General features: G+C 34.8%; 1 long non-coding RNA gene across 1 annotated transcript; it reads right to left on the bottom strand.

Moving 5' to 3' along the window:
- Positions 1 to 3,524: 3,524 nt before the first annotated feature.
- Positions 3,525 to 14,842, bottom strand: LOC128199940 (uncharacterized). Its single transcript, XR_008252468.1, has 2 exons — positions 8,731 to 14,842; positions 3,525 to 8,134 (listed from the first exon to the last, which is right to left on the bottom strand). It is a non-coding gene; the product is annotated as an uncharacterized LOC128199940 (long non-coding RNA).

Raw genomic sequence — 14,842 nt, 5'->3', positions numbered from 1 at the left:
CCACCAAATTACATATTGCACACTCTTAAGGGCCAGTGACTTTCCTCGGTACACAAAAATACAATACTAAATAAAAACATTTTTTTTTGGATTAGCTGTTTAGTTAGTAGTTTTCTAATTGTGTGTGGGTGAACCTACATGCGTGTGAGTAAGTGCGAGTGTGTATGTGTGTGTGTGTGCGTGAGAATGCGTGTGTGTGCGCGCCTTTGCGTGCGTGCGTGTGTGTGACTGTGTGTCGCGGTTCCCGCGGAATTTGTGAAAAACTGAATTCCATGCAAGCGAAGCCACGGTTGTTCGCTAGTAGTTGATATTTTCTGCCCCTCTGGTATTGAAACTTTAAAAGCACGGCGCATTTACTACGAAACGGAATTGTTTGATACAAAAAAAACACAAAACGTGACAATTTGTTAAAGTAATGGCGAGTGCTAAAAGCTTTACTATTTCAATTAAAATAAAATATTTTTAGGCAAAAACTATTGCGAGTTTTTATTTTTTATGCAACAAAAATAGTTTGGTTGATTGTAATCGTAAGTCACAAAGCAGTCTTTATCAACCCATATTCGGCTCACTGCTGAACTCGAGTCTCTCTGAATGAGGGTTAGGCCAATAGTCCACCACGCTGGCCCAATGCCGATTGGCAGACTTCACACACGCAGAGAATTAAGAAAATTCTCTGGTATGCAGGTTTCCTCATGATGTTTTTCTTCACCGTCTGAGGCACGTGATTTTAATTTAATTTCTTAAAATGCACACAACTGAAAAGTTGGAGGTGCATGCGCCGGACCGGATTTAAACCCACGCCCTCCGGAATTGTAGGCAGAGGTCGTATCCACTGGGCTATGACGGCTTGAATATCACAAAGCAGTATAAAATGAAAAACCAATGAGCAATTATTAAAAAAAATGCACTCCAATAGCTCGAAGGGTAGAAATATGGTGAGAAATAACTTCCCTAAATTTAGCTTTCGTGGGTCAGGAACAGGTCAGCTCATATTGAGCACGGCATTTATATAGTAGATACATGCTTCATTCACGAGATATCGTTTGCCGAGGTAAGAATGGACGGTGAGTGCCAATCGGAAGAGTCCAGAGTTTGATTCCCGGCTATTGAAGCAAGCTGTTCGCTTATTTGAAGGTAATATGAGGAAATAGGTATATTTAAAAAATATGCATAATACATAAGGAAGAGGCTTTTCTGTACACGCCTCAATCGCTCTACAGTAAATGCATCGGCATTAGCGTATCTAGGTTTATTTCCTAGGCTGGGGTTGGCCTCAAACATCAAGCCTATTATTATTATCATAATAGAATACCTTATCGGTAGCCCAGAATCCTAGGTGGGTACAGGTCCATTCTAGGGTGGGCACGGAACCCCCCCATACATATACGCCTATGGGCATCGAACTCAACACCAAGAGGTCCCCGTCCTCGCATTAATACGAATCCTTTGACACCTCATTAAAATCAGTTCAGTACTTTACCTACATAGTCTATGTAGGTAAAGTACTGAAAATGAAGTACCAAAATCATTACTCTTCCATAATGCTGCACCGTAGTCGAGTAAAAAGGGTGAACTTAATCATTAATATTAACATAAAAACGTTTTTAATAACGCTAAAAGAATGGAAGTTAATGTGGCTTATCAATATTTTTGACAGATGAACCCAAACAACATCGGACGATAGATCGCTTCCTGTAGGGGCACGGCTGCAACACGGTTCCCAATCCCAAACGGCGCGGACGGATGCCCTAATAACATAAATGCAAATTCGACCATTCGAACTTCCTGCGTTTACATTCGCTGTTAAAACACTCACATAAAGGTATGCTGGAAGCTCGTTAAAAGTTGTTACTTGATACTTACTGAGCTAATAAAAACATTTCTATGAATCAGCTCACTTAATTGATCTAGTCCTACCTACCTTGGTACAGTCTATATCCATACTAATATTATGAATGCGATAATAAATCTGCCCGTCTGTCCTTTTCACTGCTAAATTACTAAACCGATTTGAATGTAACTTTTACTGTGGGATTTGTAAAACACAGAATTTCATGCCCGTTCGCATGAAATTCTGTGTTTTATAAATGCAGTCACGGACTAGTAACTAGACTAGTTTCTGATATAGTAACAGCCTTCAAAACGTTATTCACGTTGGTTCATTTCACAGGTAATTTTTGTTCAAGGGCTTGTAGTTTAATAGCCTAATGGCTATACAGGCATACTTATGCCTTTGCTAATGCAAAGGCATAAGTATGCCTCATCTCATCATCATCATGTTCTATCATCAGACGTAAATACCATAGGCTAATATTTTCATCGGATTACTTAAGTTATGACACAAATGAATAGGCATCTTCTAGGCAATCATGCTCCAGCTTAGGCCACTTAAGTAATACTTTTGACGGCCTCCGTGGCGCAGTTGATTTACAAGACGGAGATCCTGGGTTCGATCCCCGGCTGGGCCGATTGAGGTTTTCTTAATTGGTCCAGGTCTGGCTGGTGGAGGCCTCGGCCGTGGCTAGTTACCACCCTATCGGCAAAGACGTACCACCAAGCGATTTAGCGTCCCGGTACGATGTTGTGTAGAAACCGAAAGAGGTGTTGATTTTCATCCCAACAAGTTAGCCCGCTTCCATCTTAGATTGCATCACTTACTATCAGGTGAGAATGTGAGATTGTACTCAAGGAATTGTAAGGAATTAAAAAAAAAAACGACAATTTAGTGAAGCATGTGAACACACCTTGCTCCATGGCGCAAGTATCTATCTGGGCTAATACGCCTAAGGAACGTTCCATAGATCTCTAATTAGGTTGTTATTTCCGCCATAATATTTCTTCTGTATTTTATTTTTCTTGAGTTAATTAGGTGCTTGGGTTTGCGACTTTCATGTTAAGCGGTTAGGGCTGCCATTACGATTTATGTGTAAATCTTATTAAAATAATCCAATCTAAACCTTTCCTTAAATTTCTTAATTATTTATCTCTTCGAATTCTTCATTATCATATCATTATTCCCAGCATCATCATAGATTTATTTTTAACTGACTTAAAAAAATGAGGAGGTTTAAACCAAAATTAATTTGTGTTAAAATCGAATACGTCTTTGAAGTCGGTTAAATTTTTATGTTAAAAAGATTATTACATACGTGTTTTGGAAGCATAATCCATTTAATTCATTTATTTGATCCAAAATAACGCGGGCTTCGTTAAAGGCAAAAGTGATATAAAATAAATTATAAAATTTAAAAGAATAACTAACAATATATTTAATTAATGAAGAAGAATGCAATTTAAACATTTAAAAAACCATTTTATTAATGTTCTTTCTATGAACTATTTTTGTATGTTGTTGTAGGTTTACTTTTTAATAAAAAAAAATTAGTAATAACACATTTTTCGCAGTGACAGCCCTGTAAAACTGTGGGATGTGGCACTTATATTTTATTTACTGTTCTCCTTAATTGATCTTTCATGTATTATGCATCGAAAGGGGATTGGTTGAAATCAAAACAAAAACAAGGTTCTCAAATACTTTTTTTTTATTTCACATACTCGTATCTACAATATTTTGGTTCAGTCGGAAACTTAAAAAAACTAAACACTAGATTTTGGTACTAGAATGCATAAACGTCTATGCATCAGCTGTATAAACTATAAGAGCTGGCGACTTGGATTTCACGTTATTTTATTCAAAAAAAAAACAACCTCACTTTAGCTGCGCTCTTTGATAATATTGCAACTTGGACTAACATATGTTAATTTAATATAAACTATTTCGTTATCCTAATACTGTATCGACATTTTATTTGTTATTATTAATTAAACTAATGAAAATTATTAATGTATACCTACTTAATTTATTAAAGTCACAACTATGTTTACCTAAATTTCAAGTCTTGTTTACTTTTAAAACGTAACTGCGTTCGCTAGCCTTACTATTAGTTATTTCAAAAGGGATAAAAAAATTAAGCTGCTCTAATGCACGCCATTGACGATCAATTATTCTCACGTTTCTGCAGCACCCACGACTATAACTGATCGTGTATTGGTCGCTGCGTGCATGACGGCTCGACTTATGAACCTTCTTTACTTGTGCTGCAGAAAAGTGAGAATAAGTGACCGTCAATGACTGACTTAACACTCATCGTTTAAAACATCGTGCAATCCAAGTGGCCATCTCTTAGTGTAATAACACTAACTAAATAACAAGTCACGAACATTTATTACAAGAAGGGCTTACAATATCCTATGGCTCATCCTCCGTACTCATACTCTATCTTCCGTATTTACAAGCATTACTATGAGGTTGCTCAGTGTTTAATAAAATAATTGCTAGAACCTACATAGCATACATACAAGCTCATAGTAATGTCTTTTAAAACGGCATTACATTATTTACAGCACAATTAGTTACATACTATAAATTATATTTTGATTTTTTTTACATTTCTATAAAACATTTTAGTGCAGATTTTTTAACCTTTTTCCATGTACATTATATTTATATTTAATGTATATTCGTGGAATTTATTTTTGGATTTGATTTACAAATTTGAAAAATAAATGATTCAGAATAAAAAAGTACCACCATCCCTCGGTGACGAGTTCGGTTCGTTCTTACCGTTAAGCTATTCAAGCTTATACTTATTTTATTTTTCTGCTCAGACTATATAACAAAATTATTCTTCGCGGAATGACAATCGGTTATTTTAACATACTAGTTAATATTAATAGTTTATACCGACATTCTATAACGCAGTCCTCTCTTGCGGGGTATGACGACAGAGGGACGCGACAGAGGTGCGGGGGGCAACACGCGCGCCAGCCAATAAATGAACGAAGAATACGTTACCCCTGCCGCCTGCTCCTCTGTCGCTCCCCTCTTTCGCCATAACCCTGTTCCACGTAGCGAGGAATCAGTTATGCTAGCCCCTCACTATCCGATAAGCCCACATGCTTGCAGCGCTAACGGCATGACGTCCGATAAAACTGATCATGCATGACATCATGCCAATCGCGACCAACACACGATCAGTTTTATCGGACGTTATGCGGTTAGCGCTGCAAGCACGTGGGCTTATCGGGTAGTGAGTGAGAGCTGGCATTATGTGGTTTTCTACACAAGTATGGAACTGGAACAGTTCAAAAACAATAAAATTATTTCATTATAATCGTCAAAATTCTTATAAAATATCAAAACAACATAATTATCTTCCTTTTTAATAAATATAATCATCATTTAAAATTACTACTTATTTTTTAATTGCAGTATATTAAAAAAAACACATTCATTTATATCATACGTGGACTTATAGACTGACTTTATAGAAAATGTATTAAAGCGTGTGAAAACAGAACACAAGCGTGTTAGGACTTTGAGGTCATCGATTAAATGTATAGGTGACTTTATTTAAAAAAAAAAAACTTTTTTTTAACATGTTTCCATAAAATAGAGTACATATACATAGTAATTTAGACATGCGACATTCATATGTACAAACTACAATACACGAACGAACTAATCTGTAATACTGGCGTTACTATTGTCATTTTAGAATAATTACGTCGCTCTTAATTTATATAGCCCTAATCTTTTTATCAATAACAATTTTTATGTTAAACAGAGAAACAATCGATATGCAACATCTCAATCGGTGCTACACTATGGTTGTTGATTCGAATGTTAACAATAACTAATTTTTTTTTTTATTTCTTATAGGATTATCAGCGCTTTCATGTAATTTCTCTAATTCAGGCGCTTTCAGAAAATGAACCTTGTCGGAACACTTTCAGGGGGCACATTTGTCTAGAAAGAAAAAAAAGGAGACTTGGAAGGAAAACGGTCTACCACCGTGGTTCGTTACGTTCATAATTTTGTCCGATTCGCCATGAATTAAAACGTACACAAAACGTATGGTTATGAATAAATATTTTTGTTCATATTCATAAGGAAAAATAGAGCAAATATACTGAAAAAAAAAACCAAACCTGCTGCCGATTTTCTTATTGCATCAACACCCATAGACAAAACACCTAAGCACGAAGAAAGTTGCACATCTGTTTCCATTTAATATATACAATAGTCGCGTTCATTTTATAACTATAGAGTCACTAGATACACTCTCCGATTCATAAAAATATACTCGCTATATACGTTTGCTATGCACAGACGATCTTATGTACAATTTATATGAAAAATTAATAGATACATAAAGTATATGATATTAGAACACAACAATAAAAATATTGAAGTTAAAATCTCAAACACTAGCTTTTAACAGTATATAAACCGAACTCAAGATCGGGTGTAATTAACAAAAAAAGTTTAAAATAAAATCATACAGTATTAAGAAGCTTCAGTTTTCAGCTTCAATTAATTTTTTATCAAAATAAAAAAATATTTATTGACAAATTAAACAATGAAGATAAATTTTAATAACTTTCTAAATGTCACACGAATAATGGCGTTTCAAAATCACACCGCTCTGATTATACAGTAGTGAAATAGGCACTCAATGTTTATGGGACCCAAACAATAAAACAACCATATCGAATAGAGATAAAGGAAGATATGGGCCGAAGATCTCGAAGTTGGTAGTTCGGATCGTCGACGTCTTTCACTTGAAGGAGCCCTAATGTTTATAGCTTGTCAAAAGTTGAACGATAAAACTTGAACTCATACCGTAATCCGTTTTTGAAAGTAATCTTAGCTGAATTGGCTTATTTAAGTTAGCTGTTAGGTACGCCACAAGAACGCATTTCCACGGATTTTATCATTAATATTTATATTCAATTATATTGATTTAATAGATGTTTGCTTTTTAATGTTTAAAAATCCATAGCTATTTAAAAAAGTTCGGTTTTATTTTGAGATATGGAATTATAAAGTTGGCTGTCTTTTTAACGTTATAGACATTATGAAAATGGTAGATTCTCAAAAGTGGCTATCTAATAATGATATCTGATTAATCTAATCATATATCTATAATTCTATAAAATGTTTAGCAGTTTGTTGTGAACTCTCGTCAGATTGAGGTGCGGACCTTCACATTTTTAATTTTATATTTGCGACCTTTATTTTACATTTATGTAAAATATACTAATAAATGTAGTGACGAAAGTAAAATACTATTCTCATTTAATAAATTGAAAGTTGTCATTTAGTTTGGGCTCTATAAAATAAGCATTATGTGTGAACGATCCCATAACTTGTTTTAAAATTAGTTAAATAATAAAATTGTTTTAAGTTGCATATTTTGTGACTATCCCATTTTACAAATGGTAACCCTAGTTGTACGGAGAGAAATTTAAGCGAGAAAAAGGCACGAAAAATACTTACAAAGTTTCCGCATAATGTTTTATGTTACCTTAAACTAGAGATCATGCGTAAGTTATAAAAGAATAATTAAAAAGTATATACTATACCATATATGGTATATGCCATTTAAAAAAAAATGCTGCCTGCGACTAATAATTAAGTAAGCAAAAATTGTATGCAAAATGTTTAGTCTTAATAATTGATAACTTTTAGTTGATTTGCGTATTATTTCTTTGATTGTAAATATTATAGGAACGTATAGAAATAGCGCACTTGTAAAAACTTAAATTAAGAGAACTACATGCCTGCAGCGCTAACGGCTTGACGTCCGATAAAACTGAACGTGTGTATGATGTCATGCACATCGCTGTTTTATCGGCTGTCAAGCCGTAAGCGCTGCAGACATGTGAGATTACTTGATCATGAGTGGCTGACGTTACTCAGTCACTGTAAAACCACAGCGTAAAATATATTACGAAAATAATAACTAAGTTGAATTAACATTTTGCGTATCCTACGCGAACATTCATCATAGTATTGACATAAACGGACAAGTTACATACTATAAATTATATAAACAATTTGTTCAAATGAAAAAGGAAATATCCAATTTATATAGCACACGATTTTGTTCTTTGGTTCCATTCACTGAGGGAATTGTAATATAAACAACATTTCAACACAACGATACATACAAAATATATTAGAAAGTACAAATATGGTGAGTTTAACTCATATTTTGTGAGCATAAAACGGGATAAACTGACGTCACGAAGTATACAATATATTGGCCACACTGACATGAATGAGTACCTTCGTCAAAAGTTTAAAGAAATAGGTATACTAACAGTAGCCTGTCAATATATTTATAACAGTATAGTCTATGTAAGACAAAATATTAATTTGTACAAACGAAAAGGTGATTTAAACCCACGTCTTACTAGACACGGGCATAAGTTAGTTATTTCTGCATATCGTCTCCAAAGAGTAAAAAAATCTTTTGTAGGTTTGGGTGTACTCTTCTATAACAAGATCCCCAAGACTGTGATGGACCTGCCAATGCACAACTTTAAGCAATGTGTTAAAAAACATTTACTTAGTCGAGGTTACTACAACATTGATGAGTTCCTTAAAGATAAAAGCGCTTGGAGGCCATTGGATCAGCTTCCACCTTCACATAGGAAATAAAACTATAAGAAATTGTAATTGTTATCAATTGTAAATTATAATACTGTATGACTTTTTCAAAAGAGCAACTGTTGAGTTTCTTGCCGGTATCTTCTCAGCAGAACCTGCCTTCCGAACCGGTGGTAGAATCTTTACAAATAGTCAACTGACGTGTCAAAAGTGCTTGTAAACTGAGCCTACTTGAAATAAATGATTTTTGATTGATTGATTGATTTGAGTACCTCGGAGGAATGGACCAAACCATAGACATAATTTTACGTTAACGTTGTATTTCAAATGATATATTTATTTCGTATTCCTAATGGTATATGTAGACACAACAAGGTCAATGCTTCAAGATTCAGTCAGGGGCGTGAAAATTTGCTGTATACAATTGACAATATATGAACCGTATTACATATTTTGACAGCATAGTTCACAGTTTAACTGTATTCAGCAATATACTTCAGTTACACTGGACCATGCCCAGTTATAGATCAATTATTCTTTGCCATGTTTGACAGCCTGCCACATTATGAACTAACTAACTATATTTAACTTAACTTTTTCTGGCAGCAATAGGAGTATTTTGCTTTAGAGCTGCCCTGTTTGCTGTCAAATGCTTTAGAGTTTGGCTAATGAGTTGAAATAGACCAGCAAATTAAAAAAAATCAGTTTTCGGCATTCCCAAAATTGTAGAATCTCTTCGGTACTTGCTATTTTTATGTAGGTAGTAACTTTTTCACACAAATGCTTTTTTTAGCAAACATTAGTAGATTTTTTTTAATTTGCCGGGCTATTTTGGCGGTCATCCAAACTGTGTCAATCAATAAATAATAACATAAATTTGAAAATTATTCTTCCCCACTTTCAACCCCCACAACTTTTAAACCGATTTTCATTAAACATGTCTAAGAACATTCGTCACCTTTAATACAAAAAATACTAAATTGAAATTCCTTCATCCGTTCGGGAGATAGATGCCACAGACAGACTGACAGACAGACACGTCCAACTTATAACACCCCTCTTTTTGCGTCGGGGTTTAATAACAGCAGCATAGCGATGTTGAATTTCATTGTCGATGACTGAAGTCAGGGTCCGATAGACCGCAGCCCTGACAGGAAAGCTGGTTAGACTGCGTCGATTATATCGCACAGATACAATATAAATTGTCACGCAATATATTAGCGGCGTAAATCTGACCGGTTTTAAGCTCACAACATATTTAAATCGTAATCTACAATCGTGTTAAACGATACAAAATACCGCAACAACAATTTCATATCTTACTTACCTAATATATTAAAATTAACTATGTATTTACAATTATTTTATAATCAGGAATATTTATTACATCGTGAATGGATTAATATTTTGAATACTGAACATTATAATGGTAGTTCTCATATTGAAGTATGGAAATGCTAGTTTAGATTGATAGCTCATACATTACAAAGGTGAAAAGAAGCCTTTGCTTTGTAGAATGGATTAGACCTCAGACTAATTATAGAAGTACCAGTATCGCACCCAAATTCACGTTTAAAAATGTCTGCCATTTTCTGAGGGAATCGAGCTTAGATTTAATAATAAATATAAACTAAACTAGAAGATTTTGCCCGTTTTGAACACCATTAAACTACACAAAAAGGTATTTTTACGGAGCTCCTTAACCGACGAACTCGATAACAACTATAGAGATAGTCTTGATAGTCCCATTATATAGTTTGACAGAAAAGTAACGTTTAACAAGGCAGGTTCTATACAATAATTGGTCTGAGGATTAGACCACCAATGGCCAATAGTCAAAGTTGCAAAGAGTTCTCAGACTACCAAACATCTGACGTACTACCAAACATTTAAGTTAAAACGCATCAACGCTTTAGATTAAAGGTGTAACTAAGATTTTCGGTTTAAATAACTTAAGGTAGGTATTGCCAAACCCAAAACCCATTTTAAAACTTCATTGTTACGTTATTCAATGGAAATTTATAACAACCCCGATAAAGTTTCACATCCTTACCGGTTCCGGTTGTTATCATTTTAGAGGACTGCAATTTTGTTTCAACAACATTGCTCGAAGTTTTCGAAAGTTCTAAAATATTATTACGATTTATGTGCAAGCCGAGTAACACAGAGGTAGATATGAATTCGATAACGAGGTTGTATTGTGGAAGTCTTTACTGAGCAAGGATCACTCACTTAACTTCAGCTTCTACTATTATAGATTCACTACATCATTGGCTCAGTTGTCTAGCTTCTGCTCCTATTGATTAAAAGGGGTTCAAGTTCTAGATCTACTTGTTTACGTATTTTAACACCCAATGCCATAACAAGTCATCAGTAAGCTACCAATCAGCAGCCATCGTTCTCATTTCACTAAAGCGCTTGAAAATAGGTACATTGCTACATCGTCATCAAGTCCCGGATCAGCTTAGCAATGAATTATTGGGATATACAAAAATAAATATTGGGATTGTCTTTTCAAGAATTCTCAGGAATGTCTTAGAATTAGGAAATTTATGGTGTTAATACTCGTACCTACAACTGTAGTTGTGATTCAGGACTGGAGGATTTTACACTAGATAAATTAAATTATCTGTCAATCATATCCTAACGGAATTTTGTAGGATATATTTTAAAACATAATACTGTAAAGGTAATAAATACACAACCACGTTAAAAAAACTTTGCACTACAGGAGTTAAGGTCACAGTCACAAAAGTTGCAATTACGAAAAAAGCGTCCGTAGTCATAAAAATGTTTAATGTATTAGATGTCGCGTATTTTACGACTCGAGTACCTACTTAACTTGTCATCAGGTGATGTTTCGATGTCGAATGTCCGTTTCGTAAAGGTCAGTCTACATATATCGGCGTCAGGGCACCACTGGTGATACGTCAGGGACAGAGAAAACACTGTTAACATGATGTTAGATGATGATATTATCTAATGCTAGCTACCCACCATCCAATAAACTCACATGTCTGCAGTAAACTGATCGTGTGTTGGCCTCGATCTGCTGTCATGCATATCGCGACCAATAGACGATCAGTTTTATCGGATGTCAAGCCGTTAGCGTTACAGGCATGTGGGCTTATCGCATAGCAAATGGCTAGCATAGTATTGCTAAAATTAGTAGCTAATATATAAGTATTTAAGGTAGAACAAAATTTACGGTTTCAGCTAGTAAAATAAATAAAAATACCTTATATTTAGTCAATCAAACAATCATCATGATATGACAAAAATTAAACAACCAAATTACGAATACCTACGCATATTCTTTATCACGAAATACGAAGTAAATTTTTTCTCCTTCTTTCTCTTCTTCTAATTTAGTACCTTTTATGTCAAGTGTTTCATATTAGTCAGAATAATGGCAATGTGAACCACTAGAATTGACGGACGAAACACTACTCTACACGGATGGTGACTGACTATTACTTCATAGACCGCTTTCGAGTCGACCTTGGTCTGCTATGCCTTCGATTGCATTGTCTATGATTGTAGGACTCTTATACGTCACCAGTTGGTGGGCGTAAGACATGAACTTTCCTTATAAAAGAAAGAGCGAGAGACCATAATTCAAAGATTGGGAATTGTGTCGATCCAAAAGATGCCATTTTTCGCACTTGTTAATAAAGATTAGCTTGCAGCATAGCTTACTGATGAGGCGGATAATGTACTTCTAAGTTTCGAAACCACGTCCATATATTCGTTTAGGTACCTATATTCAAATTTATATATCTCGACAGTGCCACGAGATGCAACTTGCAGATTGTCGAGTATGCGCCCGCCTTTAAAATATTCACGTGATATTCGCATAAGATATTTAGGCTTTTCACAGCAGCTGCAGCTTTGAGCGCCGCTGAAATTCCTGTACAAAATTTTGGAAGCCTGTTTACAATCTTTTATTATATGCCTTACTTTGCAAAACTTAGCACATTCGCCTCTCAACATGCGTTGATGAAAACTCGCGTTAATAATATATTAACATGTACAGTTTAAATGATTAATGGAATAATAAAGAGCAGTCTCGTAGGTAGTTTGAGCTAAACCACGTTTTACAATCGAATTCCTAGAGATCCTATAGGTTTAAACATAGGTATTTTGTATTTTTATCTATTGGCAGCTCAGACCAATTATAGAAGGACCAAAATTCAGGACAGTCAGGAACAAAATTGTTTGTCATTTTCTGAAGAAAACGAGCTTAGATTATATCATCATAAACTAAACTAAACTAGAAGTTTTTTACACAATTCAATTACACAAAAAGGTATTTTTACGGAGCTCTTTAACCGACGAACACGATTACAACTATTTAACATCGATTCTATAGAGACAGTTTTTATAATCGCATTAGATCGTTGATCATATAGTTTGACAGAAAAGTAACGTCTAGCGAGGGCAGGTCCTATACAATAATTGGTCTGAGATTGGCAGGCCTCGTGAATTGGTGCTAAAAGGGCAATGCTCAAATAGTTTTGGTGGCATTTTCTGGCGCAATGGCGCGAAAGAACACTTTGTCTGTAAAACCTGCTCATCTTCATCACGTTCTCATGAGTATTAAAAAACAATGTTCAGTATTCAAAAGTAAGATTATAGTTTATATGGCTACACTAGATTTCGTTGGGCTCATTCTAGATTGCATAACCTACCCTGTAACATTCATTCCTCTCAATATTTAATGGCACGGACATATTCACAGCACGACACCACGCCACGCCACGCGCGTTGACACAAAACACAAGAATCAGTAGCATACACGCGTCAACGAAATATCTTTTAAAAAAAATGGTCGACCAATAGCGGTGAAATATTGCTTTTTGTCCCAACGCAACGAAAGCGAAAGCGACAGCGAGATCTCCAGATATGTCCATCGTAGATAGGCATAGTCAGATACAATCTTTATAACTTTTCGGAACATCGTGCGTTAAGCTGCGCAATACAATATTTTAGGTAACACCGGTTGCGCAAGGGCGCGGCGGCGAGGCATCACCCCGCGAGCTACTTATATAGTTAAAAAGAATGCATCCGACTACATCACGTGACACGTTACGTTACTAGCTGATCGCATGCCATATTGTTGGTCTAAAGTCAAGCTCGTGGCGTGACATGGCGTCAAGTATCGTGGCGCGAATATGTTTCCGGCATTATTTTGAATATAATTTAATTATGCATTTATAATATAATTATTATTTATTAAGGGGATGGATTTATAGCACATCTTCTAGATAGACTATTCACAAACAAAATATCACTCAGAGGAAATTAAAATTAGCTACCAAATATACACAACGCAGTGAAAATAAAAGGACAAAGTCGCATGTAAAAGATATCATGCATGCTAGACGCGGTTAAAATTTCTGTTGTACAATGTTGCCATGTTAAAATAAAATAAAACATCTATTATAATCTAAACACAGATTTCTAAATAATAAAGCTAATTAATAATATTAATTCTTATTTAAAAAAAAGTATAACATATTAATATAACATGTTACTAAAAATAATAATTATTATTCTCATTACAGTAATCTTTACAATTAATTATATTTTGACTGCGACCAACGCATTTGGGACACTATTCATTAACGAAATTTAAATCGCTAGATTAGTTATTCAACTTGTAAATAATATTAATAAATTTTGTAAATAAATAGTTTACAAAGGATACAGCAGCATTGTTTCTTATCTCAGCTTTTACAGTTTGTTTCAGTCATGAAATTTTATGCGTTCATCTTTTGTATTGAGATTTATGGACCATATTTTACTTGTTCGAAAATTGCTTACGGATTCCTTGATGAAAATGCCAAACGCTGTCACAATGTCGTGATAATAACGTAGAGTTTGATATTTCGCGAATGGCATTTTAAAATACACAAGGCATTGGGGCTGTCAATAAAAGATGTGGTACAATACAATTAGGGCGAGTTTACACGAGTAAACAAACAGTGCTACACACACATATTTATAAGAAATAGTGTGTAGTCGCAGGATTTGTAAGTCGTTCTATGTGCCCCGAAATGGGAGCCATTGACGCACGATAAGTACGCTCACATAGTCATAAAAGTGGCTTACTTTTGGAGTGAAAAATTGTTGGGTGTTGTGGGTCTATAGGTTATTAGTCTAAGGCTACACTTTTGTTGGTTTTTTTATACGAGTGAAAGATAGACCTAAAGATCTAAATTAAAATCCCAAGATTGTTTATGAGTGTGTCAGTGTCAAGCACTTCATAGGTGCAAAATGCACTAAGTACCTATAAAACAAATCCTAAAAGTAACATATAAACTGCCAGCAACAATCAGTGAATGTAGGTTGGTATGGTAGGAGTCCACTGATCCGCATCGG

Source organism: Bicyclus anynana, chromosome 4 (genome assembly GCF_947172395.1).
Source record: "Bicyclus anynana chromosome 4, ilBicAnyn1.1, whole genome shotgun sequence".
Classification (NCBI taxonomy): Eukaryota; Metazoa; Arthropoda; class Insecta; order Lepidoptera; family Nymphalidae; genus Bicyclus; species Bicyclus anynana.
This window is presented reverse-complemented; position numbering and strand designations above follow the sequence as displayed.